Here is a 27,792-nt window from a genome sequence, read left to right as displayed (position 1 = left end):
TGAAATCAGATTGATTATATTCTTTGCAGCAGAAGATGGAGAAGCTCTATACAATCAGCAAAAACAAGACCAGGGGCTGACTGTGGCTAGGATCATGAATTCCTTATTGAAAAATTCAGACTTAAATTGAAGAAAGTAGGGAAAACCACTAGACCATTCAGGTATGACATAAATAAAATCCCTTCTGATTATACAATGGAAGTGACAAATAGATTCAAGGGATTAGATCTGATAGAATCCCAAAAGAACTATGGAAGACGATTTGTAATATTGTACAAGAGGTGGTGATCAAAACCATCCACAAGAAAAAGAAATGCAAAAAGGCAAAATAGTTGTCAGAGGAGGCCTTACAAATAGCTGAGTAAAGAAGAGAACCAAAATACAAAAAAGAAAAGGAAAGATATACCCATCTGAATGCAGAGAATAGCAAGAAGAAATAAGAAAGCCTTCCTAAGTGAACAATGCAAAGAAATAGAGGGAAAAAATAGAATGGGAAAGACTAGAGATCTCATCAAGAATATTAAAGATACCAAGGAAATATTTCATGCAAAGATAGGCACAATAAAGGACAGAAACAGTATGGACCTAATAGAAGCAGAAGATATTAAGAAGAGGGGACAAGAATACACAGAAGAATTACACAAAAAAGATCTTAATGACCTGGATAACCATGATGGTGTGATCACTCACCTAGAGCCAGACATCCTGGAATGCAAAGTCAAGTGGACCTTAGGAAGCATCACTATGAACAAAGCTACTGGAGGAGATGGAATTCCAGTTGAGCTATTTCAAATCCTAAAAGATGATGCTTTGAAAGTGCTGCACTCAATATACCAGCAAATCTGGAAAACTGAGCAGTGGCCAAAGCACTGGAAAAGGTCAGTTTTCATTCCAATCCCAAAGAAGGGTAATGCCAAACAATGTTCAAACTACTGCAGAATTCACTCATTTCACATGCTAGCAAGGTCATACTCAAAATCCCCCAAGCTAGTCTTCAATGGTACATGAACCAAGAACTTCCATATGTTCAAGTTGGATTGAGAAAAGGCAGAGTAACCAAAGAGCAAATTGCCAACATCCATTGGATTATAGAAAAAGCAAGAGAATTCCAGAAAAACATTTACTTCTGCTTCATTGACTAGACTGAAGCCTTTGATTATATGGATCACAACAAGCTGTGGAAAATTCTTTAAGAGATGGGAATAGACCACCTGACCTGCCTACTAAGAAATCTGTATGCAGGTCAAGAAGCAACAGTTAGAACTGGACATGGAACAATGAACTGGTTCCTAACTGGGAAAGGAGTATGTCAAGGCTGTATATTGTCACCCTGCTTATTTAACTTATATGTAGAATACATCTTGTGAGATGCTTGGCTGGATGAAATACAAGCTAGAATCAAGATTGCCAGGAGAAATATTAAATAACCTCAGATATACAGATAACACCACCCTTATGGCAGAAAGTGAAGAGGAACCAAAGAACCTCTTGATGAAAGTGAAAGAGGAGAGTGAAAAAGCTGGCTTAAAACTCAACATTGAGAAAACTAAGATCATGGCATCCGGACCCATCACTTCATGGCAAACAGATGGGGAAACAATGGAAATAGTGACAGACTTTATTTGGGGGGGCTCCAAAATCACTGCAGATGGTGACTACAGCCATGAAATTAAAAGACGCTTACTCCTTGAAAGAAAAGCTATGACCAACCTAGACAGCATGTTAAAAATCAGAGATGTTACTTTGCTGACAAAGGTCCATCTAGTCAAGACTGGTTTTTCCAGCAGTCATGTATGGATGTGAGAGTTGGATCATAAAGAAAGCTGAGTGCTGAAGAATTGATGCTTTTGGACTGTGGTGCTGGAGAAGACTCTTGAGAGTCCCTTGGACAGCAAGGAGATCCAATCAGACAATCCTAAAGGAAATCAGTCCTGAATATTCATTGACAGGACTGATGCGGAAGCTGAAACTCCCATACTTTGGCCACCTGATCGAAGAACTGGCACTTTGGAAAAGACCCTGATGCTGGGATAGATTGGGGGCAGAAGGAGAAGGGGACAACAGAGGATGAGATGGTTGGATGGCATCACCGCCTCGATGGACATGAGTTTGAGCAAGCTCCAGGAGTTGGTGATGGACAGGGAAGCCTGGCATGCTACAGGCCATGGGGTCACAAAGAGTTGGACATAACTGAGCGACTGAACTGAATTAAACTAAACGGGCCAAATCATCCCACTCCAGGGACGTTACACTTGGGATCAGCAGTCTGAAACTCTGTTTCTTTTATACGATGAGTGGTCTAACTTGGGAGCCATGTTTTTTTCTACCCACAGAGAAAGCCCTTCCATGATGAGTCAATAATGAAGCCAAGCTGTTGAACGAAGCAGAGATAAGCGATGGAAGGAACATCCTGACCACGTTCAGATCCCTGCTTCTCACTGTTCTGAAGCTCTGGTACTTTCTGTCCTTGAATTCTGCGCCACTTTTTATTTTCTTAATGACAGATCCTGCTTTTGACTTCAATGAGTCAAAACTAGATTTCTATCGCTTGCAGCCCAAAGGGTCTTAACAAAGACTCTGTTAGTCAAGTCTTTTTTCCCTCAAGTTTTCCCTGCCCTTAAATTTAAAAAAGATATAAAAAATGCTGAAGTAAACTAAGAGCTCTGTGAGAGACAAGCTTGGTTGAACTAATCCAGATCATGAGAAGTTTAGACTGGTGTGCCACTGATGTGAGAATCAAGCATTTTAGGTCTTTCTCTGTGATAAAAACCCATAAATTACTTTTGACAGTGTCAGTAAATCTGACTCTAAATTCAGCCACAACACAATTAAGCTCTTGCCGCCCACCTGTACCCCTGCAGGTGGCACTTTCAGCTTCTCAAATTGCAGGTACAAATAGCAGTAGCTCCTTTAATATTTCCAAGTTACAGAAGACTAGCACTGTTAACTCAAACCTCTCCAATTTTCAATAAAGGGCTTAATGGGCCCCAGATTCAATATATTCTCAGTGACCTATAATGCAGAACTTTCCTGCTACAGTTATATAAAGGGCATAATTAGAGCTATAGCCTAGAGATCAGGTTTTTTGAGCTCTGTATAAACAATGAAAAAGAAAGGCACACTCACCCACTTGCTTCTTTTTAATGTGATTTTTAAAAGTGTTCATGCTCTAAATAAACTGGTATTAGAGTTCTAGAAAATTGTATAATGTATTAAGACTGTGGTACCTCAGGCTCAAACATCTTCAATTCTCTCCTCTCTAGAAAACACTTTTAATTTCTGTTCAAGGACCAAAGTTCTTTGAGGAATGCAGTGACTCTCTCTGGGTCTATTTATGTCTATCTTTACAGTTGCAGGACCTCAAAGAAAGAAATTCAAGAAGGCAGCAACAGCAGAGAGTTGCAAAGGTTGAGAAAACATTCAGAGTTACGCAACTGGTACCATCAGTATCACACTCCTGAACTGAACACACATTGCTAATATGAGATCCAGTAAAAGCGGCCATCCATTATTACAAAGCATCCTGAGAAAGAATTGCCCTTCTGCAGTTCATAAGATAATCTTGATGGTCCCAGTTTACTCTTTCAGATTTGTACTTTTTTTTTTAATACAGTGTTTCTTCAAAAAAATTGCAGGCGATGAAAACAGTTTTAGTTTTCTTATATCACTTTTTCATTTTTAAATCTGAAATTCCTTTTCCTCTCCTAAACTGCAAGATATTTGCAGATATATCTGTATCCAGATATTCTTCAATGGATTTCTTTTATGCTGGAGTGAAGAGAGATTGGCAGTTGGAGCCAATAGATCAAAGATCAGACCTCAGTACTATCCTTTACTAGCTGTGGAGCTTTATTCAAATAAAGTGAGTATAATAATAAGTATAATAATACTTCTCTTAGAATGCTGATGTAGAGCTTAAATGAGGTAATGTGTATATATGTATTAACCTGTATGTGTATATATATATTTATATACATATTTATATACACATACAGGTTAAGATTGTTGTTTAGGAGCTAAGTCATGTCCTACTCTTTTGTGACCCCCTGGACTGTAGCCCACCAGGCTCCTCTGTTCATGGGACTTCCCAGGCAAAAATACTAGAGTGGGATGGCATTTTCTTCTCCAGGCGGTCTTCCCGACCCAGAGATAGAACCCACATCTCCTGCATTGGCAGTTGGATTCTTTACCACTGAACCACCTGGATAAATGTTCCTCATTCAGTGTTACAGAAAACATAATAATAAATCAAATTGATTGGGTCACATAAGTGGAAAGGCCAGAAGTAGTTGATTTCAGAGGAAGCTTATTTAAACATCTCTAATGGTGTCACCAGGGACTCGTTTTTCCTTAGGGCACAAGTTAGCTATACCTTAAGTCAGGCTCCCCTCTGGTAGCAGGATGGTTGCCAAGAGCTTCTGGGGCTACATCCAGGTTCAATCGTGTTTAATAGAAGAGGAGAGTCTTCCAGCATCTTCTGCAGGAGATATTTCCTTTTCCAGAAGTCTTAGTCACATCCTGGCTCTTGAGGGGTTACATATTTTCCCCTGAATGGATCTCTTAAGCCAAGGGAGTGGCATGTGGGCATCTGCTGAAAATCTTAATCAAATCAGGCAACCAGGTGTAAAATGTTGGATCAATCCCACCCAAACTCCTCGATTGGCAAAGTGAGAAATTATGAGAAAAAAAGAAAGGAGCAAAATGGTTGAGGAACCATGACAGTGTGTAAGAATGTGTTTTGAAGAAGGATGCTGAGTAAACTGGGTTGAATTCCATCTCTAGGATTTGTGGAGAAAACAGATCCTTCCAAAAGATCAAGGATTGGCTGGTACCCTTGCCAATTAGACCTCTAGAACATTCCATAGCATCTTAAATACTTAAGATGATATCACCATCCTTAGTATCTTAAACACTTTAAATGATATTTTATACTTACTTTTCTATATAGTTTAGGGTTCATATATCTGTAAAGCAAATGGTTTAGCTTTGCATGTTTTTGTATTTTATAGAATTTAAGATGTTATTATTTGATGTCTCACTAAGAAAGAAAAAAAAACCTATAAATCATGACCCAGTATTAAGAGGTCACCAACTGTAACACAACAAATTTCAGCATTCCTTTAAAAATGTAAAAAAAAAAATCTGTGTCTTAGAAAGGAAAAAATACAATACATGGAATTATCTTGTATGTTACTTTTGTGTTTTTAAGATCAATGTTTTTCATAGCTCAAATTCAGTGAAAACATGAATATACCACAGCTTTTATCCGTTATATTATTGATATTTGGGTTGTTATCAGTTGGCTGATATAAACAATGCTGCTATGAACCTTTTTGTTCCTATCTCCTGGTGCACATGGACATAAGTTTCTCTATATAGCCAATAGTGGAATTTTTGCTGGATGCAGGACAAGCCAATTTTCTTCTTTCCTAGGTAATATCAAACTGCTTTCCCAAATGGTTCTTCCTATTTCTACTCTCACCAATAGTATGTGTTGTTGTTCTTTAGTTTCTGAGTCAACTTGTGACTCCATGGACTGTCACCAGGCTCCTTCTGTCCGTAGAATTTCCCAGGCAAGAATACTGGAGTGGGTTGCCAAATTTCCTTCTTCAGGGGAATCTTCCCAACCAGGGATGAAATCTGTGTCTCCTACATTGGCAGACAGGTATATGCCACTGAGTCACCAGGGAAGCACCACCAGTAGTATAGTGAGTTCCTAATCACCCACATCTTCATCAACACTTGGACTTGTCCCTTTTTAAAAAAATTTTTAACCAATGTGATGAGCCAGTATTATTATCTTATTGCAGCTCTATAATTTGTACTTCCCTTATATTAACCCAGTTGAGCACCTTTTAATTTGTTTTATTTTGATTTCATTTGTTCAGGTTTTTTGAAAATTACTTCACAAATATTTTTTATCAATGTGTGACTTGTCTTTTCACTCTCCTTACTGTGCGTTCTGATGAACTGAAGCTCCTGTTTTAAATGTAGCTGAATCTATGTGTAGGGGAGGCAAAACTTTACTTCTACCCTCTTAAGGTCTCTGACAGGGACTGAGAAGTAAGTTGACACATACAGATTAACAAGGAAAGGCATACAGATTCTTATATGTGCATGGGATCCTCTCAGTTCAGTTCAGTTTAGTCGCTCAATCGTGTCTGACTCTTTGCAACCCCATGGACTGCAGCACGCCAGGCCTCCCTGTCCATTACCAACTCCCGGAGTTTACTCAAACTCATGCCCATTGAGTCGGTGATGCCATACAACCATCTCATCCTCTGTTGTCCCCTTCTCCTCCAGCCTTCAATCTTTCCCAGCATCAGGGTCTTTTCAAATGGGTCAGCTCTTCACATCAGGTGGCCAAAGTATTGGTGTTTCAGCTTCAACATCAGTCCTTCCAATGAATATTCAGGACTGATTTCCTTGAGGATGAACTGGTTGGATCTCTTTGCAGTCCAAGGAACTCTCAAGAGTCTTCTCCAACACCACAGTTCAAAAGCATCAATTCTTCAGTGCTCAGCTTTCTTTATAGTCCAACTTTCACATCCATACATGACCACTGGAAAAACCATAGCCTTGACTAGACGGACCTTTGTCAGAAAAGTAATGTCTCTGCTTTTGAATATGCTCTCTAGGTTGGTCATAACTTTCCAAGGAATTTCCAAGGAATAAGCATCTTTTAATTTCATGGCTGCAGTCACCATCTGCAGTGATTTTGGAGCCCAAAAAAATAAAGTCTGACACTGTTTCCACTGTTTCCCCATCTATTTACCATGAAGTGATGGGACCAGATGCCATGATCTTAGTTTTTTGAATGTTGAGTTTTAAGCCAACTTTTTCACTCTCCTCTTTCACTTTTGTCAAAAGGCTCCTTAGTTCTTCTTCGCTTTCTGCCATAAGGGTGGTGTCATCCGCACATCTGAGGTTATTGGTATTTCTCGCAGCAATCTTGATTCCAGCTTGTGCTTCATCCAGCCCAGTGTTTCTCATGATGTGCTCTGCATATGATAAGTTAAATAAGCAGGGTGACAATATACAGCCTTGATGTACTCCTTTTCCTATTTGGAACCAGTCTGTTGTTCCATGTCCAGTTCTAACTGTTGCTTCCTGACCTGCATACAAATTTCTCAAGAGGCAGGTCGGGTGGTCTGGTATTCCCATCTCTTTCAGAATTTTCCACAGTTTCTTGTGATCCACACAGTCAAAGGCTTTGGCATAGTCAATAAAGCAGAAATAGATGTTTTTCTGGAACTCTCTTGCTTTTTCGATGATCCAGTGGATGTTGGCAATTTGATCTCTGGTTCCTCTGCCTTTTCTAAAACCAGATTGAACATCTGGAAGTTTATGGTTCACATACCTTTGAAGTCTGGCTTGAAGAATTTTGAGCATTGCTTTACTAGCGGGTGAGATGAGTGCAATTGTGTGGTAGTTTGAGCATTCTTTGGAGAAAGCAATGGCAACCCACTCCAGTATTCCTGCCTGGAAAATTCCATGGACAGAGAAGCCTGGTAGTCTACAGTCCATGGGGTCACAAAAAGTCGGACATGACTGAGCGATTTCACTTCACTTGAGCATTCTTTGGCATTGCCTTTCTTTGGGATTGGAATGAAAACTGACCTTTTCCAGTCCTGTGGCCACTGCAGAGTTTTCCAAATTTGCTGGTATATTGAGTGCAGCACTTTCACAGCATCATCTTTCAGGATTTGAAATATCTCAACTGGAATTCCATCACCTCCACTAGCTTTGTTCATAGTGATGCTTCCTAAGGCCCACTTGACTTCACATTCCAGGATGTCTGGCTCTAGGTGACTGATCTACAGGAAAGCTAAGACCCAAAGAAGCAGTTAGAGCTGAATATTTATACACTAAGCTTTGTGTTGTACAAAGAGTAATAAATTGTTGAAACTGACAAGACAAAAGGGCTTGGCCCAGAGCAGTTAACAGTGGAGAAGTGAATAGGAAGATAAAGGTTAACAAGATATGTTTGTATAAATTTCCCTCATTCTCGATTACTGTCTCTGGTGATGAGAATATTTCTTTCCTCCTGGTATAGGCAAGATATCTTTCACATCGTTCAAGATCACTGTCAGGGGCACTTTGACACATATGTTTCATTCCTCTTCATTTTTCAGACTCCAGAAGATTCAGAACAATGCTTGGAAGTGGGGAACAGTGTCATTATTGCAAAACATAGGAGGAAACAGAATTTTCCTTTTCTTCATGATTATAAAACTCACCTTCTATATTCTATTTTTAGAAAGATGAGCCAAGGGAGGGGCTGTGGTGGATGCTTACATTTGGTGGAAAAATAAAGTTTCAGATCGGAGTAACAGAATATGGTATACACAGTTAGAAAAGGAAGGATCTGGGTTTTAGCCATAGGTGACCAGGTGGATGGGTGACACATTGATGGAGGGAGCACGGAGAGGAAGAACAGAACATTCAATTGCAAGAGACAGAAATGTACTGTTTTAATCCACCTCCAATCAGTTTAAGATGAAAAAAGGAGAGTTAGTGCAACTTAGCAGCTCATAAAAACTGAAAGACTAGGAATGGATTGGTTTAGGGCAAGCTATGCCCAGGAGTTCAAATGATGTCAGGACTTCCCTTTCTCAGTTTCTCTGCTTCTTTCTGCTTGCGGTCTCCATTCTCTCCTATTGCTCATGTCTTTCTCCTTATAGCTAAGGAAGATAATTTACGTTGTCCTTTAAGGTCAAAATTCCAGAGAAATAGATTTTTTTAAAATCTCCTAGGATAACCTCATAGAAATGTCCAGAATAGATGCTGATTCGCTGACTTGTGTCACAGGCCCACTAGGTCTGTTTGACTCTAGAGTGCATACTCTTCACCACCACTGAATACTATCTTAGCACTTAAAAAAAAAAAATATATATATATATATATATATTTTTTAGTCTGCCTTCTTATTAGAGTCAAAGCTCCTCAAAGACAAAGAATCATTTATTTTTTACCTGGCGCATCTATCGCTGTGCTTGGCATATGGCATTGGATGCATTTTAAAAAAGAAAAATATGTGTAAGAGTGAACTGAAATAGATAAATCTAAACTCTAACAGATGATGTGTAAAGCAAGTATATTCAGTATCTTGTAAGTGCAACTAAATAGTATAATACGAAAACACAAGATAGATGAATTAAAGGGTGGAAAAAATCATGGAGCACTTACATGTGGTTTCTGTAAAGGTAAATCACACCCAATTAGTCTACTGCTGCTGCTGCTGCTAAGTCGTTTCAGTCATGTCCAACTCTGTGCAACCCCATAGACAGCAGCCCACCAGGCTCCCCTATCCCTGGGATTCTCCAGGCAAGAACACTGGAGTGGGTTGCCATTTCCTTCTCCAATGCATGAAAGGGAAAAGTGAAAGTGAAGTCGCTCAGTCGTGTCCAACTCTTCACGACCACATGGACTGCAGCCTACCAGGCTCCTCTGCCTATGGGATTTTCCAGGCAAGAGTACTGGAGTGGGGTGCCATTGCCTTCTCCGACTAGAAGAACGCTAGTCTACTAGAGTTCTTCAAATATGCAGATAGAGAAAAGGACAAGGTGAAACCAGCAGACCTTATTTGTCTTTTCAAAAAGCCTTTTGATAGATTTCCACCTCAAAGGCTTTTAGAAAAACGGTGCCACCCTCAGATTTTAGAATGCTGTTGTTGTTCAGTTGCTCAGTCATGTCCAACTCTTTGCCATCCCATGGACTGCAGCATACCAGGCTTCCTTGTCCTTCACCATCTCCTGGAGTTTGCTCAAACTCATTTTCACTGAGTTGATGATGCCAGCTAACCATCTCATCCTCTATCATCCCATTCTCCCCTGCCTTCAATCTTTCCCAGCATCGGGATCTTTTCTAATGAGTTGGCTCTTTTCTAATGAGTTGCCAAAGTATTGGAGCTTCAGTTTCAGCATCAGTCCTTCCAATGAATATTCAGGGTTGATTTTCTATAGGATTGACTGATTTCCTTGCAGTCCAAAGGACTCTCAGGAGTCTTCTCCAGTACCATAGTTCAAAAGCAACACTTCTTCAGTGCTGAGCCTTCTTTATGGTCCAACTCTCACATCCATATGTGACTATTGGAAAAACCATAGCTTTGACTATACAGACCTTTGTTGGCAAAGTAATGTCTCTGCTATTGTTGGTATTGTTATACTTTTGTTTGTTAAATTGTGTCTAGAAAGCAGAATCTAAGTCAAGCAATGAAGATTTGGAATAAATGAGAAACTGTAAATATGTGCACGCTAGGTGCTTCAGTCATGTCCAACTCTGTGCAACCCTATGGACTGCAGCCTGCCAGGCTCCTCTGTTCATGGAATTCTCCAGGCAAGTATACTAGAATGGGTTGTCATGGCCTCCTCCAGGGGATCTTTCACACCCAGGGACTGAACTCTTACATCTCCTGCACTGGCAGGTAGATTCTTTAACACTAGTGCCACCTGGGAAGCCCGAAAGTGTAATAGTGGGGACCAATCTTATGTAATATTTTGTAAATTATCAAAAGGTGGTTAGGACAATGAAATTTTTAGTTTGCATATAATAGGTCTTTCAGTTAGTGTAATATTTAGCTAAAGACAAAGGTCAAATAATAGAAAATAATGGTAGGTGTCTTGAACTTAGACAAGATTCATTTAGGCATTTACGGGAAGTAGACCCTGATGCTGGGAAAATTGAGGGCAGGAGGAGAAGGGGACAATAGAAGATGAGATGGTTGGACGGCATCACCGACTCAATGGACAAGGGTTTGGGTGGACTTCAGGAGTTGATGATGGACAGGGAGACCTGGTGTGCTGCGGTTCATGGGGTCGCAAAGAGTCGGACACAACTGAGTGACAGAACTGAACTGATAACAGTACAGGGGAACAGGATGTGGGCACCCAGAGCCAAACCTTTTCTCCCACTAGGTGGGCCTATTTCCCTTGTATTTCTCACTTTTCCATGTATTTATCTCCTGTCACCACACACACACACACACACACACACACCCCTACCTCAAACACACACATACACACACATACATATGCTCAGTTGAAGAAACCCCTACCAGTTAGGAGCGATTTTTTTTCCTGACAATGGAATGCTACAATCTCTAAACCTTTGAGGACTGGGGTTGAGGAAAGACGCATGGGTTGAAAGGTTAGGGGCGGGGAAACGAAATAATATCAATTGGAAAGAAATATCTTTGCAAGGAAGTAAGGAGGTGATGAGTGAGCACAAGAAAGATACATCTAATCTGAAGAAAGTCCAGAGAAAACCAATGATCACATTCATAAAGTCCTTTCCTTATAAAAAAGAAAAAAAAAAGAAACCTAAATCTTCCAACCAAACGTGAAATGTATAAAATAATACAGGACCAAGAAATGATTAAAAACACATCACAAAATTTGAAAGTCCTCTTAGTCTTTTAAGCTTAGAGATGGTTTGAGAACAAGACTTGGAGGCATGACTTAGAAAACTTGTTTCTCAAAGGATGGGTAGAGATTGACAAAGCAAGTACTTTCAAGAGGGATTTAAATAAATTCCCAGAGGACAAATACACGACGTATTGAAAAGCCTGTCGGAGAACTGTGAGGGGTGATTTGTCTGATGACCAGGGTGAGACTGTCTGGGTTCTAGTCTTGGCTTGTCCACTTACTAATGCAGCATGTACGCCCGGGGGGCAAACGACTTAGTATTTTCGAGTCTATTTCCTTAGTTGTAAAAGGATACTTGTCCTTTTTCTTGTAAAAGTAAGGTTGTAAAGGATACTTGTAATACTTGTCCCCACTACCTCAAAGGGTGGGGTTTTGGTGTTCAAAGGAAGCCATGCATTTAACAGTGTTTTTGCAAACTGTAAGGTGTTCCATAAATATGTGTTTTTGTTAATGCATCGCTGAAACTCCCAGACGAGGGGTATCTGGGGAGAGTGATTTGGCTCTCCCACGTGGCGACTGTGAGCTATCACCAGTTCTTATCCCAGGTTTATGGGAGTATCTCGCTAAGGAAAACTTTTCAGGGTCTGACTTAAATCCTCTATACAACGAGCAAGATGGTGTTTGTAAAAGTATCATACAGACAGGGCTTAAGATAAACTGTCAAGAAGTCACCCAAACGCCAAGACTTAAAAAAAAAAAAAAAAAAAAAAGATATTTCGGCGGACGTAGCCTTCGTTTTGAGAAAGATGCACTGTGAGTTCTAGATCAGGATGCCGGCTGCCGAATGCAAACAAAAATTGGTAGAATCGGTCGTCCGGTAACGTTGTTATTACAGTTCCATTCTGACAGATTTAAACGATTTGCCTCAGTTCCCTGGAATAAGCAGGATACGAGCATCCAACTCCGAGCAGACAGCCGGAATAATGCGCGCGCACTCGGCTCGGACCGCTCCCGGGTCCCGTGAGCGCGCCTCCCGGGCCAGCCCCGGCGCGCGCGCTGCCGGTGGTCCACGTGACCCCGGGCGCGGCGACGGCGAGGACGGGCGGGGGCTCGGGCGGGCTCCGCAGCGCCGCGCAGGCGCGCCAGGTCCGCGCTGAGCCGAGCCCCTCCTGGCCGCTCCAGGCGTCAAAATGGCGGCGAGGGGAACCTGGAGAAGCCTCGGAGCCTGAGCCACTGACAGGAGCGGAGAGGGGGGCGGCGGCGGCGACGGCAGGAGGAGGATGGCCCGGGGCGCTGGCGCCGGTGCGGACGGCGGTGCTGGTGGTGGCGGCGGCGGGGGCGACGGCCGCGGTCCCAGCGGCGACAGCAGCAGCAGCAGCGGCGGGAGGAGCCTCCGGGGTGAGTGTCCCCCTCGATGTCTCCGAGGCTGTGAGGCGACGCTGTGCCCGGCGCGGCGCTGGGCGTCCCGGCGGGGAAGGGGCTGTGCTTGAGCCGCGGGGGCGCAGGGCTGGGGCCGGGCCGCCGCGCGGGGCCGCGGGCCGGAGGGAGGCAGCGGTCCGTCTGGGGCTGAGGCGGCGGCGGCGGCGGCAGACTGACCGGTCCTGGTGCGCTCCGAGGGGCGGGCTGGGCTGTGCGCCGCCGTCCCCGGGGCTGGAGCCGCGAGGTGTGGCGCTCCCGAGCTGGGATAGCGGCCGGGCCGGCTCCCGACTCTGGGCTCCGAGGGGCGGGACCCGCCGCTCCCTGGACGCCGGGAAACCGCTCCCGAGACCCGGGCGCGCGTTTACCCGGGCTGCCGGGCTGCGACCGCCCGAGGGTGGGCGTGAGAGCGGCCGGCCGGCTTCGGGGGTCGGGGAAAGCAGGCCTGGGGACCGCTGCTCCCGGGGAGAAGTTGTATTGTCCGGGTAAGTTACTGTTTCGGGATCAAACTGGAATTGGCTCTTTGGTAGGTTGAGAGAGACGAGACAATACGGAGTGTTTGATAAAGAAGTCTGTGCTTGGAGTACTTGAAAGGCTAAAAGCGTGCATTCAGCATCTCGTCATTTGCACAGATGTTTATTTACTAGCCTTGCCCCGAAGATGAGAACTTTCTCTCTCAGTTTTCGGGGGGGGGCGGGGGGTGGGGGGGGAAAGCTCTGAGCAGTGTTGCTCCTCTTTTGAAATACAATAGCACCTTTTCATATACCAGCACAGATAATAAGTACTCTGGATTAGGCCTAATTTGCAGAAGCAGTCTTGGTTTTTACCAGAAATCTGTTCCCTCTGCTAAAATATCTTACCTTGATAAAGAAATAGACATTTTTACAATCTTTTGTCTCTCAATGGCATCCATTTCTTTTAGATTGCTAAAATCTATTACTTTCTTCCCGGAGACGTGGAAGAAAGATTTGAAATTGCAAGAATCATACGCTTTAATGGCAGCTGCGACGAAACTTGTCCTAGAATTTTGAAGTCAGAAAAACCTTGAGCGATCTGGTGTGACTTGTTTTAAAGCCGGGAAACTAGGCTCAGGGAGATGAGCTACTCGCTGTGGGTCCTGCAGCTGGCCAGGGATTGGACCAAAACGGGGGTCTAGGCCTCTCTCCTCCCCATTTAGAGAGCACTTTTCACTCACTGCTGAACCCCCTGTTCTTCACTGATTGCATTCTTCACCACCATCCTCCCTGGGTCTTTGTGCAATAGAGTTGAAAGGAGAAGTCAGAGAGTGCGCCTCATGCTGATTCTTGACAGTTGCTGTCAGTTACCACAAGTAACTGATGAAGATTTTTTTTCCTGACCTGAATTTAATAAAAACCAACTGACATTTCATTTAGAGTTTTCGTAGGCCTGTGACTGTATTTCTGTCCAATTATAGCGTTGCTCGCGTTTGCCTGCATTCTGTAAAACCATAGGTTCATATTCTGTCCCGCAAAACCTAACTACTATCTTGTTCGATTCAGCAATACCAGGTTTTAAACAGGTTCTTTGTATCAGACTCTCATTTTAGCCTTTAAAATACCTGTGTTATACCACCTGGTTTCCACATAATCGCAGCAATTTCTGTGTTGTGTGTCACAGATTAACCTTCAGAGATAGTCATGTCACATGATTCTGATTTCATATTCTAGTCATTGAAACTCACACACCAATGTTGTGACTTGTGTTCAGTTACACAGGTGATTATTGAAGATCTGTTTTGTATTTTGCAGTATTAGGTGCTGCAGAAGAAAGAAACAAGTGTAGTATATAGACTTTGCCCTCAGAAAATATAAGATGTACCCCTCTGAGCCTAGAAAACAATCTAGTTAAAGTTCTCTCAGGACAAATAATGCTGTACGTTTTCTGGTTAAAGGGAGATGAGTAAGGCCTCAGGAGTCTAAATAACTTCCTGGTACACTTGAGACTTGAGCTAGCTTCTGTGAGGGTTTAGATTTACAGAGAGATTGGAGCAGTTACGTTGTGAGGGAAGAGCAAGAGTATAAGGTGGAGATTAGTTTTAAGGGAGGGGAAAAGAGGAAAACTTGGATGACCACTGAAGTTCCTTGGGAAGACATTAGACTATTGAAAGGGTATCTGTTTGTAGAAGGGTTTGAGTGCCAGATTGAGGAGATTTGGATTTTTATCCTCTTGTGCAAGATATGGGAAGTCTTTGAAACTTCGGAGGCCAAACATTAGTTCAATAAAACTGCCAAGATGTACCTGTCAGTGATCCGTTGATTGAGTTAGAATAAGGTTGAGTGGAATGAACCAGGGAAAATAGCTGTTGCAGTACTTGGTTAGGAAGAGATTAGATCCTAACACTAAGATAAGAGTCCCTAGAAAAGATGCACAACAAGTATAATTTTATTGTTTTTATCATGGTAAAATACACATAACATAAAGTTTGCCATCTTCACCAGTTTTAATTGTACAGTTCTGTGGCATTAAGTACATCCACTTTGTATTGCAACCACTACCACCACCCATTTCCAGAGCTCTAGTCATCTTTCTCAACTGAAACTCTGTTCCCAGTAAACACTAACTCCCACTTCCTTTTATGCCCAGCCCATGACAGTCACTTTCCTGCTTTTTTTCTCTATGATTATTGTATGTATTTAATATAAGTAGACTCATACAGTATTTGTCCTGGCTTATTTCACTTAGTTACCATAATGTTCATCCAAGTTGTAGCATTTGTTAGAATTTCCTTCCTATTTAAGGCTGAATAATATTCCATTGTATATAATCTGTTAGTTGATATGTTGTATGCTTCCACTTTTTGGCTATTGGACTAATGTTACCATGTACATAGATGTGCAGGTATCTGAGTCCTTGCTTTCAGTTCATTTGGGTATATATCCAGAAAACTTTACATTCCCACCAGCATGTGTCAGAGTTCAGTTTCTTCACATCCTCACCAGTACTTGTTCATTTCATTATTTTGATAACATCCATCCTAATGGGTATGAAGTGATATCTCATGTGGTTTTCACTTGCATTTCTCTATGATATTTGTATCTCTTGTACTTATCAGCCTTTTGAATTGGAGAAATAATCTATTTTAAGTTCCGACTCAGTGACTTCACTTTCACTTTTCACTTTCATGCATTGGAAAAGGAAATGGCAACCCACTCCAGTGTTCTTGCCTGGAGAATCTCAGGGACGGGGGAGCCTGGTGGGCTGCCATCTATAGGGTCACACAGAGTCAGACACGACTGAAGTGACTTAACAGCAGCAGCAGCCTATTTTTTAAATTAAGTTGTTTTTCTGTTGAGTTGTAGGAGCTCTTTGTATATTCTGGATGCCAGTCCCTTATCAGATATATGATTTTCAAATATTTTTGCCATTCCATGCATTACCTTTTCACTCTGTGGTGTGTTTTTTGATGCACAAAATGTTTTAATGAAGTCCAACTGATCTAGTTTTTTCTTTTATTTTGTTTATACTTTCGGTGTTACATCTGAGAAATTACTGCCAAATCCAGTGACATGAAGCTTTCCCCTTTTAAAACCCTTCTAAGAGTTTTGCCCTCAAAAAAACTCTTATAGTTAGGTCTTTACATGTGAATATCCAGTTTTTCCAATACCATTTGCTGAAAAGACTATCTTTTTTCCAGTGACTAGTCTTGGCATCTTTGTCAAAAATCCCTTGATCATACATTCAGGGCTTTATTTTTGAAATCTTCTATTCCATTTGTCTGTAAATCTGTCTTTATGGTGGTACCAAGCTCTTTTGATTACTCTAGCTTTATAGTAAGTTTTGAAATCAGAAGTATGAGGCCACCAACATTATTCTTTTTTGAAATTGTTTTGGCTATTTAGGGTCCCTTAAGATTGTTCCATATAAGTTTTAAGATAGATTTTCCTGTATCTGCAAAAAAAATGTCATTGGGATTTTTTTTGATAGGGATTGGATTGCATCTATAGGTTCTTTGGAGTAGTGTTGCCATCTTTTCTAGTCTTCCAATCTGTGAACAACAGATGTCTTTCATTTATTTGTGTTTAATTTCTTCCCATAACATTTCATAGTTTTCAATATAAAAGTCTTTCATCTCTTTGGTTAGGTTTACTCCTAAATATTCTTTTTGGTGATTGTAAATGTGATTTCTTTTTTGGATTGTTCATTGTTACAGAACACAACTCATTTTTATGTGTTGATTTTGTATCCTGCAACCTTTCTGAATTCATTTATCCTAACAGGTTGTGTGTGTGTGTGTGTGAGAGAGATCTTTAGAGTTTTTTATATATAAGATAATGTTATCATGAAACAATGATAATTCTACTTCTTTCCAATTTGAATACCTTTTCTTTGTTTTTCTTGCCTAATTGTTCTGGCTAGGAGTTCCAGTATTATATTGAGTAGAAATGATGAAAGTGAATATCCTTGTCTTGTTCCTCATCTTAGCAAGAAAGCTTTCGTCTTTGACCATTAAGTATGATGTTAGCTGTGGGTTTTTCATATATAACCTTTCTTATGTTGAGCTAGTTTCCTTATATTCCTGGTTTGTTGAGTGTGTTCACAGGTATGTTTTAAGAAAAGAAAATTCAGTTTCAGGTGCTGAGTTTCTGCCTGGTGAAAGTTTTGCCGTCATAAGTCATCCATTTTACCTGTCTGAGGCCTAATTTCCTCATCTGTAAGAAGAAAGCAGTACAGACACACGCAGTGTTTACACAGCAGCTTTGCCACCTTGTATTCTGTATTCCATTCTTTCCCTCCCTATTACCACTTCTTTACGACTCTGGACTGTTTATTGAGTGGTCTACCAGCGGAATCGCTGCTGTTTGTTCTCCCAGGTTCCCTCTCCTTCTCTGCAATTCTCTATATTGCTACCACACTTTAAAAAAAACAACAACCCAATTGAAGGATGTTTCTTTTCCACCTAAAAAACTTGTGTTGAGTTCCCGTTGTCTACTGGATAAAGTCCCAACTCACAGAAGTTTCATAAACTGTGTCCAACCTTAGATTTCCCGTCACTCCAGCCATGCTAAACTGTTTCTCTTGTTCCCTGTACTGTTTTTAGTGTGTTTATCCCAGTGTTTGGAGTTCTTTTTCATTGCCATCCAGGAGACTCTGAGAAGATGACTCATCACCCATTTCAGTGGTAGATTTTGATTACACCAAGCCAATCAGCTCAAGGCATTCCCCTGTAAATTATTATTTGTCCAAGTTAAACTGGACAAGGAAAGAGAGATTCTATTTTTGGGGAAGAAGGTTTTTTTTCCCCAGTGGCCACTGGCAGTTGTTTTGTGACCACAGGGAATGATGAAGCAAGCCCGGAGGATGGCAGAACAGAGAGATAGAATGAATGTAGGTCCATGATAATATCATTTTAGATGCCTATTGTGCTGGGCCTGGGACTTTCCCTATGGTGAGATTTCTGTTCATTAATAAATCCCTATTGTGTAAGCCAGTTTGGGGTTATTTGCAATTAAAAGTCTCCTGATTCTTAAAGCCATCTTTATTCTTCAAGACCCAGTTCAAAAGTTACTTTTACCAGTAATCATATACTCACTCCCTTAGTACTTTGGACCTTTCTTCCAGTTCTTACTGTACTGTATTATCACCAGTTGCTTGTATGTTTGACTCCTCCACATAACTCTCTGTACTTGGAGCAAAAGCCTACAGGATGTGGCATAGTGTCTGGTAAATTGTAGAGAGTGAGTTGTTGGGATGAAATAATAGCATAAGAAAGTGCTTTGTAAACAATCTTTTAGTAAATTTGAGGCATATTATTGTATTTAAAACTAAAGTGAAATGGAAAAATCAATTAGGCCAGGCATGCAAGGTGTTCTTTGCTTGCCCTTGTTTTCTAAAGATACTGACGAAGGTTAAAAGTTTGACGATCTCCTCTGGCTACAATTCCTTAAATTTTATGAAAATCTTACCTACTAAAGCAGAAATCATGGAATGAGCAATAATAAATTGTGTTGTTAGTGTGTAATTTCCTTTCTTCTTTAGGGGGAGACTGAATGCCAAAACAACTTCAAGTACAGTGTATTTTCCCCATGAATTCTGAAATTGTGCTGCGTGCTAAGTCTTTCCAGTCGTGTCCGACTCTTTGTGATCCCATGGATTGTAGCCTGCCAGGCTCCTCTGTCCATGGGATTCTCCAGGCAAGAACACTAGAGTGGGTTGCCATGCCCTTTTCCAGCGGATCTTCCCAACCCAGGGATCGAACCCAAGCCTCCTGCATTGCAGGCGGATTCTTTACCTCTGAGCCACCAGGGAAGCCCATTCTGAAATTATAGTTACTTTCTGTTTTATCTGGAGTTTACTTTAGAGAAAAATTCTATAATATTCTTCTTAAGACTTAATCACTCTTGTCTTCAGACTTTTCCCAAACTATTTCTTGCTTGCTTGAGACAAGACATGAGAATTTTCTGGTTAGCAGAAAAGCTTTGTGGCGGAACTAGGTGAGTTTGTAGTGAATGTTAGTGATAGCTTATTGCAGAGAGATCTCATTATAGCCTTGATTACAGAGTCATAGCTCTGTCACCTGCTTCAACAGTAAAGTCTGAGAAAGGAGGAAGGATGGGGAAGCAGAGTTAAAATTCCCAACTTGGTATATTTCTCCATCTGTTGGCTCCAGTCAGATAAAACTTTGACTTGGTGGTTTGTAGTTGCTTTTGAAATGAGGTAAAGGAGAATCCAGTATACATTAGAAATTGTAGTGTCGTGCGTTGGGGTAGGCAGGTTTGTGAGCAGCCTTCACGTTTTGGTGTCTAGTTGCTTGTTCCCTCTGTACCTTAGTTTCTGCATCTGTAAAGTGAATAGTATCACCTTCCTTAGAGTTCTTCTTTGATTAATTAAAACAGCCTATATGAAAACACAATATAGTGTTCTGAACAGAGATGTTCAGGCATCTCTTTTTTTCTCTATCAACTTTTCCACATTAAGTGAATGTTTTTAATGCTGTTTGGATCTCAGCTTTTGAGAATTGCAGCCAAAAACTCTCTTCTTTATGTGGGCATTCTTTCTATCGTGTGGGCTCATTAACTCTTGAATGAGACCAAGTTTAAGCAAAGGTGTGTGTATATGTTTAGCAAAACTCTCTAAAATAAAGTTCAAACTCCCTTTCATGGGTCAAGTGGCTTTTTGTTATCCATCCTCTGCCGCCTCTCTGGGCTCATATCTTTACTACTGCCAAACCCCTTCCCATTCGCACTCTGCATATAGAATTGCTCTAAGTTCCTTAGTGAACCAAGTTTTGTTCTTTCCTTGGGCCTTCACATAGTCAATTTCCTTTGCTGTTTAGAGCTTTATTTTGGTATCCCAACCCCTCCCCTCATTACCTTCACCAAGAAAAAAGTTCACACTTACAGTCTTAGGTCTTATCTCAGATGTTACTTTCTCAACAACCCCATAAAGTGAATACTTCATCATTAGACACAGAGAAGATAAACAGTTTGCCCAAAATCACAAACTTTATAAATGGATCTGGATCCAAACCTAGATAGTTCAGCTCTAGAGTTCATCGTCACTAATTTGTACTTCCTCTACATTGTAATTACCTTTTTACCAGCTTGTGTGTGTATGTGCTAAGTTGCTTCAGTGATGTCTGACTTTGTGTGACCCCATGGACTGTAGCCTGCCAGGCTCCTCTGTCCATGGGTTTTTCCAGGCAAGAAGACGAGAGGGTTGCCATTTCCTTCTCCAGGGGATCTTCCCGACCCAGGGATCAAACCAGCATCTCTTAACATCATCTCCTGCTTTGGCAGGCAGATTCTTTACCACTAGCGCCACCTGGGGTCATTTACCAGCTTGTCCCTATATAATTTTAAAAAAGTATTTGACTGCACCCAGTCTTAGTTGCAGCCTGCGGGATCTAGTTCCCTGACCAGCGATCAAACTGGGCCCTCCTGTATTGGGAGTGTGGGGTCTTCGCCACTGGGCCACCAGGGAAGTCCTATCCCTAAAGAATTTTGAAGCAGAAATTAGATCTATTTTTTCATTGTTATATCCTTGTAAGCCTATTATTAGCACATAGTTCATGCTTGGGAAACATATAAGTGAATGAAAATTCTCCTGAGAGCAGAATTTCTTATTAAATTTCTCTTAGTACTTTTCACGTAATGCATGTCAGTAAATAGTCTTTTCATGCTTATGATACAAAGTGAAAAGTATATGATCAAGTTCGTTGTGCTTTTGAAATATTTTGCACTTTGTGCCAAAGGTAGTTCAAGCTCCCTTTTTACAGTCACTGTTAATTCCTCCCGTCCTTTTATAGCAGTGTTACTTGACTTCTTAAACTGGTGCTCTCTTTTGTAGGCCTCCATTTCACATGGTATTCCAATGAACTATTAAAATATAGATTATTTGTACCTGCTTTCTAAATGGTACATAGGAGTTTTTTTTATAAATTATAAATTTTATAACTAGTACATGGACTCTAATCATTTATATCTATTAACCTTTTAATGGGTGTGATTGCTGTACATATTTGAAACTTAGGAAAAAATAGAAGTACCCACATTTTAAACCTTGGTGGTATCCCAAAAGATAAATGGTTTATCTGTTCACGGAGTAAATAATGATTTAAGGCATGTACATTGTCATTCATGTATATGAGGAAAAATTGGAATGTTGTATTTCAGTATACTTTTTCAAATAAGTAATGTCTTGAAGCTGTCCAGCTTCATGCTGTAATCAGGGTCATTAGAATGGAGAACCAGAAAAGTTTTATTTCTCCCTGAATGTTCTCTCTTTACGGAAGACTTTGCTTCTTTGGTTAATCATTCTCTCTTTTGTATCCGCTATGGTTTAGTACAAAGTTTTTCAACTTTGGCACTACTGACATGTTGGATCAGATAATTCTTTATTGTGGGGCACGGTCGTGTGCGTTGCAAAATGTTTAGCAGCATCCTCAGCCTCTACCCACTAGGTTGCAGTAGTGCCCCTTCTCATCCCTAGCTGTGACAACCAAAAACGCCTCCAGGCATGCCAGATGTCTCTGGGGAAGCAAAGTCGGCCAGTTGAAAACGGATGCTTTACTGCATCTTCCCTCCCCATTTGTTATGATATCTCCCTCTTTTTCATACACACACCTTTCCAGACACACATCCTCTCTACCACTCCCTCACTTCTTGGCACCTTTTTACAGTCTTTCTTTGAAAAGAGTTGTAAAACATCTGCTCACTCCAGGTTTTTGCTTCCGCTTCAGTTTTCTTCAGTTGTATGCAACCACATTTTTCTGGTTTTCCTTCACATCTCTGGCAGCTCCATTTTGGTCTCCTTTATCAGCTCTACTCACTTGGGCAATGACATACTTTTTGCTTCTTTCTTACTTTTTCTGATCTAGCCTACTCGTGCCTTTCTTGCTTGTCTCTTTGTATGTTGTCTCTCATAAACCTGTTAATTCTTAAGCTGTTCCCTCTGTTGGAACACCCTTACCTGTTCTTCTTTCTGTTTAAATTCTAACATTCTTCAAGAACCAAAGCAGATGTCATCTTCCCATGAAAGCTATTTCTAATCACCCTCCTCTAACTTCCACGCCATGATCCTATTCTTTCTCTCTGTATTCCACTTACAGCTTTGTGTTATTCATGTACTGGAATGTGTCCTGCACTCGACAGCTCATTTTTGTATCTCTGACCTATCTCTGACAGGTATCTCTGACCTGGCTGAGTTCCCTGCACATAGTCGGTGCTCAGACAGTTGTTAAAGCAACACTGAGGAGGTAGCAGTAGAGTGGAAAGGATTTAGTAAAAAAACGGTAATGACCTGAAAGGTGGCCAAAAGTAGGAGAAAAAGAAGAAAAATGAAGAAAATTTAAAACTGATCATCATTCTCTCCTTTCATGGTTTCTGTGATATGGGCCTGATTTCATTCTCCATTCTAAGCACCTGATTTATTAAGGACCTGTTATGAGCCACGCTGTCTTCAAGGTAATTGGAATACAGTTATTTGAAAAGGACACAGTGTCAGTACTGTAGGAACTTAATCTCTTTGAGGATGTAGAAATCTTAGCAATTATTTGCTCCTACAGAGTGGTAAGTACTGAAACTGAAGTGTATCCAAAACTTTCCGGTCACACAGAGAAAAGGGGCGACTTCTCATTTCAAAGTAAACCTCATTCATAGACCACTTCTTAACACGCAGCCTGTTCTGGTCACTGCCCAGCTGATTAGTGTTTTCCGTGGTTTTCTTAACTGTGTTCTTTCCCAGCTCCCCAATCATAGGCATTTCCTGTGCCTCAGTACTTAGCCTTCCGTTCATTCTTTTATATCCTTTTCTTCAGGAAATGGATATATTGATGGCTTCAAGACTTCAGCTGACAACTTCCAAATCCATACCAGCTACAACAGAACATTTTCTGTTGTGAAATAATAGACAAGAGTATAAACAATTTTAACTTACCTTTTTATTAAATTATTTTAAATCTGACCCCGCCATAGTCATGAAATAGAACAGTGTAAACGTGAGCAAGCTTCCCTGGCGGCACACCTGGTAAAGAATCCACCTGCAGTGTGGCAGACCTGGGCTCTACCCCGGGTGGGGAAGATCCCCTGGAGAAGGGAATGGCTACCCACTCCAAGTATTCTTGGGCTTCCCCTGTGGCTCAACTGGTAAAGAATCCATCTGCAGTGCAGGAGACCTGGGTTGGAAAGATCCCCTGGAGGAGCACATGGCAGCGCACTCCAGTACTCTTGCCTGGAGAATCCTCAGGGACAGAGGAGCCTGGCGGGCTACAGTCCATGTGTTCGCAAAGAGTCAGACACAACTGAGCACCTAAGCACAGCACAAACACGAGCAAAGCCTCACTCGATGCCTTGTCTCAATCATAACCACTTTAAAGTTCGCTGCCATTCTGCTTTTTATGGTAATGGCTTCTATTTTTAAAAAAAAGGAAAAGATTTTCTATACCTGAATACTAACTATATATTTTTTCCAAAACAATGTAGTTTCATTTTGAAAGACTGGAAGACAGTGGTGGAGGGAGGCATCTCGCTGTATTCCATTTTGTTCTTGCATTGAAATCCCTAAGAACATCCCTGGGTTCACTAGGAAGACTGAGTGTGTAGTGATACTCATGGACATCATTTATGGCAGCACAGGGTACAAAACAAAGTCAGCAAAGAAAAAAGGCCCATGAGGCGAAGTCCAAAGGGAAGCAGGCCCAAGTTTCCAGGAGCTCTCTTGTGCTGGAGTGACAGAGGTCACACTTAGTACTTCCAGGATCGACCTATGACAGCACAAGTGAAATACTGTCTACTAGGGAAGCTCATTAGAGTCTCAGTGGAGTGCCTAGGGTTTTTATTGACGGCTGGTCAAGTAGGCATCCGCTGTCTAACATGTATCAAAATTTCAGGCTCCCAGAAGGAAAGCAGATATTGAGCATAAACCATACTGTTTGTGCACACAGTATAAGTACACAGAGCTGCCCTTATCTGTTAAGGAATGGTAGAAACACAAAGTCTAAGGTCTTGAAGACCAGCCAGGGCCAGCCTTTCACGCAGTTTTTAAGCCTGTTGTGCTTTTTTCTGCCTGATACTTTTTAATTCAAAATTTAAATAAATAAAAACTCAGTTTCCATATTGTATCATTTTCTCTTAAGATGTATCCGCACTAGCAGAGTGCAAGCCTTTGCTTCATACTCCCCTGCTATCATATGATTGAAAGTATGTTCTATGGAACACTGTACATGGCCTGTTACTGGTTTTTCTTAGAAAGGTTTTCATGATTAATTAAGGTTCAGGAAGACTGAATTAAGCAGTTAAACAGATAACTTCCACAGGGCGCTCGGCCTTTTCGAGTGATGGGTGTGGCCTGGCCCCCTCCTACCTGTCTTCCCGAATCATGCTTCCCCACTTCCCCTGCATCAGCTACCTTGGCCTTCTTGCTCTTCCTGGAATTTGCTAAACTGTTGACTCTGCCTTACCTATCCAGCATCACATCACTACTGCCTCTGTCAATAACTAATGTCAAGTGTTATTTGTGTTTCTATATTATTTATATTGATGTGTTTAAGATCTCTCTTCTGTATGCTGTATGTGTTCTTTTTATGTGTTATGGGCTTATTCATATCAATAAATCAACTTATTCTTTCTCATAGCAGCCGTGCCTTTCATGGCATTTATCCCAGGGTATAATTTTATTTTTGTAATTATTTCCAAACTTGGGAAACTCAGCAGTGGCCACAGGACTGGAAAAGGTCAGTTTTCATTCCAGCCCCAAAGAAGGGCAATGCCAAAGAATATTCAAACTACCACACAGTTGAGCTCACTTCACGTGCTAGCCGGGCTTCCCTTGTGGCTAGGCTGGTAAAGAATCTGCCTGCAATGCGGGAGACCTGGTTTCGATCCCTGAGTTAGGAAGATCCCCTGGAGAAGGGAAAGGCTACCCACTCCAGTATTCCAGCATGGGGTTGCAAAGAGTCAGACACAACTGAGTGACTTTCACTCGTACTAGCAAGGTAATGCTGAAAATTCTTCAAGCTGGGCTCCGGCAGTATGTGAACCAAGAACATCCAGATGTACAGACTGGATTTAGAAAAGGCAGAGGAACCAGAGATCAAATTGCCAACATTTGTTGGATCATAGGGAAAGCAAGGGAATTCCAGAAAAACACCTACTTCATTTCATTGACTTTGTTAAAGCTTTTGACTATGTGGAACACAACAAACTGTGGAAAATTCTTAAAGAGGTGGAAATACCGGATGACCTTATCTCCTGAGAAACTGTATGCAGGTCAAGAAGCAACAGTTAGAACCTTACATGGAACAGGCTAGTTCAAAATTGGGAAAGGAGTATGACAAGGCTGTATATTGTCATTCTGCTTATTTAACTTACATGCAGAGTACATTATGCAAGGTGCTTGGCTGGATGAAGCACAAGCTGGAGTCAGGGTTGCTGGGAGAAATATCAACAACCATTTAGAAATATGGTAAAAATGACCCTATATGCAAGACAGCAAAAGAGACACAGGTGTAAAGAGCAGTCTTTTGGACTCTGTGGGAGAAGGCAAGGGTGGGATGATTTGAGAGGGTAGCATTGAAACGTGTATATTATCATATGTGAAGCGGATCGCCCGTCCAGATTCGATGCATGAGACAGGGCACTCAGGGCTGGTGCACTGGAATGACCCTGGGGGATGGGATGGGGAGGGAGGCGGGAGAGGGGTTCTGGATGGGGAACACATGTGCACCCGTGGCTGATTCATGTTGATGTTTGGCAAAAACCACTACAATATTGTAAAGCAATTAGCCTCCAATTAAATAAATTAATTTTTTTAATTAAAAAAAAAGGAATATCAACAACCTCAGATATACAGATGCTATCACCCTAATGGCAGGAAAAAGCCTCTTGATGACACTGAAAGAGGAAAGTGAAAAAACTGGCTTAAAACTCTGCATTCAAAAATCTAAGATCATGTCATCCAGTCCCATCACTTCATGGCAAATAGAAGAGGAAAAAGTGGCAACAGTGACAGATTTTATTTTATTGGGCTCAAAAATCACAGCCAATAGTTACTACAGCCATGAAATTAAAAGACGTTTGCTCCTTGGAAGGAAAGTTACGACAAACCTAGACAGCATATTAAAAAGCAGAGACATCATTTTGCTAACAAAGGTCTGTATAGCCAAAGGTACGGTTTTTCCAGTAGTCATGTACGGGTGTGAGAGTTGGACCATAAAGAAGGCTGAGTGCTGAAGAATAGATGCTTTCAGATTGCGCTGGAGAAGACTCTTGAGAGTCCCTTAGACTGCAAGGAGATTAAACCAGTCAATCCTAAAGAAAATCAGCCCTGAATGTTCATTGGAAGGACTGATGCTGAAGCTTCAATACTTTGGCTGCCTGGTGCAAAGAGTCTACTCATTTGAAAAGACCCTGATGCTGGGAAAGATTGAGGGTAGGAGGAGAAGGGGGTCGACAGAGAATGAGAGGGGTAGATGGCATCACCAACTCAGTGAACATGAGTTTGAGCAAAACTGTGGGAGATAGTGAAAGAACAGGGAAGCCTAGCATGCTACAGTCCATGGGGTGGCCAAGAGTTGGACATTGCTTATTGACTAAATAGCAACAACATATTGTTTCAATGTCCATTTTTCTCACTTGATTGTAAGCAATATGAGAACCAAGATACTTTGTTCATAACTATAACCATCAACACTTAGCATAGGGCACATAGTTGGCACTTTTAAGTGTAAAATACTTTACATAGTTTTGTGGCCAGGAGTTTGTACTTATTGTATATGTTTGATTGAACCTCTGTTAGATTAATTCATTGTTGGTGTGCTGGATTAATGAGACTGGAAGGAGAGACCAGGATTGATTTGTGACAATTCAAGGAAGATAATAAATTGTGACTTAGTCTAAGTGGTTTGCAGTGGGATTGGTGAACCACTTTGTTATAGTGGAGAAAGATGAGGGAAAGATGCCTACAGTTTTGACACTGGATGTCCAGATGTCTTCAGCAAACAACATATGAATAGATAGGACTAATTGGGTTTCTTCTCCCCAAAAGCATCCTTCTGTTAATTTGAAAAAATATCCATTTTGTTTCCAGGCAACACCAGTTAATTTAATTATCTTCATATTAGGAATTAATAAATTTCTTAAAATTAGCAGACTGAATTACTTAATAATAGCTGTGCTGTAAAACTCTCTATCTGATGTCAGCTTTCTGCTGTGGTTGAGTGTGTTTACCTACATAGTATAATTTGGAGAAGACAAAAATTAGAACTTTTTTGTATCTGATGTAAAAATGTTTACAGCAGGGAATGTGAAACCCAGGTGTTACAAAAAGAAAAGTTTGAAAAAAGTGACTATATAAAAAATTTAAACACTTATGACAAAAGCCACATAGTTTTAAGAGACTAATATAAATATTCTGCCTTGCTATTTTAACATTAAAAAGTGTCACAAATTAATAAAAAGAACAGCTACATAGAATAATAGCCAAAGATTATAAAGAGGCTAGTAAATACATTGAGATTCAGTTTCTCTTATAATTTTTAATATGAAGATTAATG

At 41.1% G+C, this 27,792-nt stretch overlaps 1 protein-coding gene across 1 annotated transcript in view; it reads left to right on the top strand.

Moving 5' to 3' along the window:
* Nucleotides 1–12,731: 12,731 nt before the first annotated feature.
* BTBD7 (BTB domain containing 7) overlaps nt 12,732–27,792 on the top strand; it is a 79,310-nt gene continuing 64,249 nt past the window's right edge. The window contains exon 1 of the mRNA XM_052659935.1: nt 12,732–12,764. The gene's annotated coding sequence lies outside the window, so the exon portion shown is untranslated. The remainder of the gene's footprint in view (nt 12,765–27,792) is intronic.

This window comes from Budorcas taxicolor, chromosome 21 (genome assembly GCF_023091745.1).
Source record: "Budorcas taxicolor isolate Tak-1 chromosome 21, Takin1.1, whole genome shotgun sequence".
Classification (NCBI taxonomy): Eukaryota; Metazoa; Chordata; class Mammalia; order Artiodactyla; family Bovidae; genus Budorcas; species Budorcas taxicolor.
This window is presented reverse-complemented; position numbering and strand designations above follow the sequence as displayed.